This window comes from Myotis brandtii, unplaced genomic scaffold (assembly GCF_000412655.1).
Source record: "Myotis brandtii unplaced genomic scaffold, ASM41265v1 scaffold959, whole genome shotgun sequence".
Taxonomy (NCBI): Eukaryota; Metazoa; Chordata; class Mammalia; order Chiroptera; family Vespertilionidae; genus Myotis; species Myotis brandtii.
In genome coordinates, this window is record NW_005371966.1 from 15,454 (window position 1) to 17,976 (window position 2,523).

Below are 2,523 nucleotides of genomic sequence, written 5' to 3' on the forward strand. Positions count from 1 at the left end.
TTTCTGCTGTAACAAACAATTTAGAACCCCCTCCTCTAGAAATGGGGAAACAATAGAATTGAGAGTACCGAAGGGCTAGTACAAGTAAACAATTAGGCCCCCATGATGATGTGGCAACTCTGTAGGGTTCATGCCTCAGGGTAGTATGCACCGAGAGTGACTCTAAGTCTTAGTCCCCATTTACAGTACTGGCGTTAACAAAAAAAATATGGGGGCAAAATGTGATTCATGGTGTGAATCATCAGGGAAAGCTCACGGAGACAGGAAGAGACGGAAATTCTCAGTTGGTCAATGTCTTCAGCAGTCAGCCTGCTAAATGAGGGAAAAAGAAAATCAAATAATATATGATAAATTGCCGTAACCAGTTTGGCTCAGTGGATAGAGCATAGGCCTGTGGACTGAAGGGTCCCAGGTTCTATTCTGGTCAAGGGCATGTACCTTGGTTTCGGGCACATCCCCAGTAGAGAGTGTGCAGGAGGCAGCTGATCGATGTTTCTCACTCTCTATCCCTCTCCCTTCCTCTCTGTAAAAAACCAATAAAATATATTTTTTAAAAATATATATGATAAATCTGCACCTAGCTCTCTCTGTCCCCTCAAGGTGGTGACAGGCCCAGTTCACCGTGAGTATCTCCCTAGAACTGACTTTTTATTATTTTTTGAGAGAGAGTGGAAGGGATGTGGGAGGAAGAGAGACAAGAAAGACACAGACAGAGAGAGAATAAAGAGAGAGAGGGAGAGAGAAACATAAATGTGAGAGGAGAAACACATGGATCAGTTGCTTCTCTCACACTCTGGCCATGAACTGACTGGGGGGCAGGTATTGAACCTGCAACCCAGGTAGGTGCCCTTAACAGGGAATACAGCCTTCCACCCTCCAGTGTGCCTGCCCAGGCTCTAACCACTGAGCCTCACTGGCCAGGGCTAGATCTGACTTTTGGGGGAAATCTCCAATTCAATATTATAAAGACCCTCGGGAGACCCACCCTAGCCACCTGCCCGCCCCACCTCCAGTCCCCACCATGACCCTCTTTAGAACTAACATAGCAAGAAATCTGCCAAACACCATGACCTCCTGGTGAACTGTCCCAGGATGCGGTTCGCAATCGATGGCCAGGAAATGGAATGCTATCTGTGCCTCCAGGGATGAGCTGAACGGCACCACGAGGATGCTAGAGGAGTCAGTTAAGGCACCATCCCATCCAGACTTTGCTGCTTCCGCTCAGGCCACTCTCCCTGTCTTAGTCCCTCACGTATGGTCCCTCCTTCCTGGTCCCTCAGGCCGCCTCCCCCGCCATCTCCACTGCCCGCCATTACCCAACTCTGTAGGGTTCATGCCTCAGGGTAGTATGCACCGAGAGTGACTCTAAGTCTTAGTCCCCATTTACAGTACTGGCGTTAACAAAAAAAATATGGGGGCAAAATGTGATTCATGGTGTGAATCATCAGGGAAAGCTCACGGAGACAGGAAGAGACGGAAATTCTCAGTTGGTCAATGTCTTCAGCAGTCAGCCTGCTAAATGAGGGAAAAAGAAAATCAAATAATATATGATAAATTGCCGTAACCAGTTTGGCTCAGTGGATAGAGCATAGGCCTGTGGACTGAAGGGTCCCAGGTTCTATTCTGGTCAAGGGCATGTACCTTGGTTTCGGGCACATCCCCAGTAGAGAGTGTGCAGGAGGCAGCTGATCGATGTTTCTCACTCTCTATCCCTCTCCCTTCCTCTCTGTAAAAAACCAATAAAATATATTTTTTAAAAATATATATGATAAATCTGCACCTAGCTCTCTCTGTCCCCTCAAGGTGGTGACAGGCCCAGTTCACCGTGAGTATCTCCCTAGAACTGACTTTTTATTATTTTTTGAGAGAGAGTGGAAGGGATGTGGGAGGAAGAGAGACAAGAAAGACACAGACAGAGAGAGAATAAAGAGAGAGAGGGAGAGAGAAACATAAATGTGAGAGGAGAAACACATGGATCAGTTGCTTCTCTCACACTCTGGCCATGAACTGACTGGGGGGCAGGTATTGAACCTGCAACCCAGGTAGGTGCCCTTAACAGGGAATACAGCCTTCCACCCTCCAGTGTGCCTGCCCAGGCTCTAACCACTGAGCCTCACTGGCCAGGGCTAGATCTGACTTTTGGGGGAAATCTCCAATTCAATATTATAAAGACCCTCGGGAGACCCACCCTAGCCACCTGCCCGCCCCACCTCCAGTCCCCACCATGACCCTCTTTAGAACTAACATAGTTAGAAGACTGCCAGACACCGTGACCTCCTGGTGAACTGTCCCAGGGTGAGGTTGGGAAGAAAGGCCCAGAAAATGATAGGCTATCTCTGCCTCCAGGGATGAGCTGAAGGGCACCAGGAGGACGCTAGAGGAGAGTCAGTTAAGGCACCATCCCATCCAGACTTTGCTGCTTCCGCTCAGGCCACTCTCCCTGTCTTAGTCCCTCACGTATGGTCCCTCCTTCCTGGTCCCTCAGGCCGCCTCCCCCGCCATCTCCACTGCCCGCCATTACCC

The 2,523-nt window shown here is 49.2% G+C and overlaps 1 pseudogene; it reads right to left on the reverse strand.

Moving 5' to 3' along the window:
* Positions 1–2,518, reverse strand: part of LOC102241841 — a 17,562-nt pseudogene extending 15,044 nt beyond the window's left edge.
* Between the last annotated feature and the right edge of the window lie 5 nt (positions 2,519–2,523).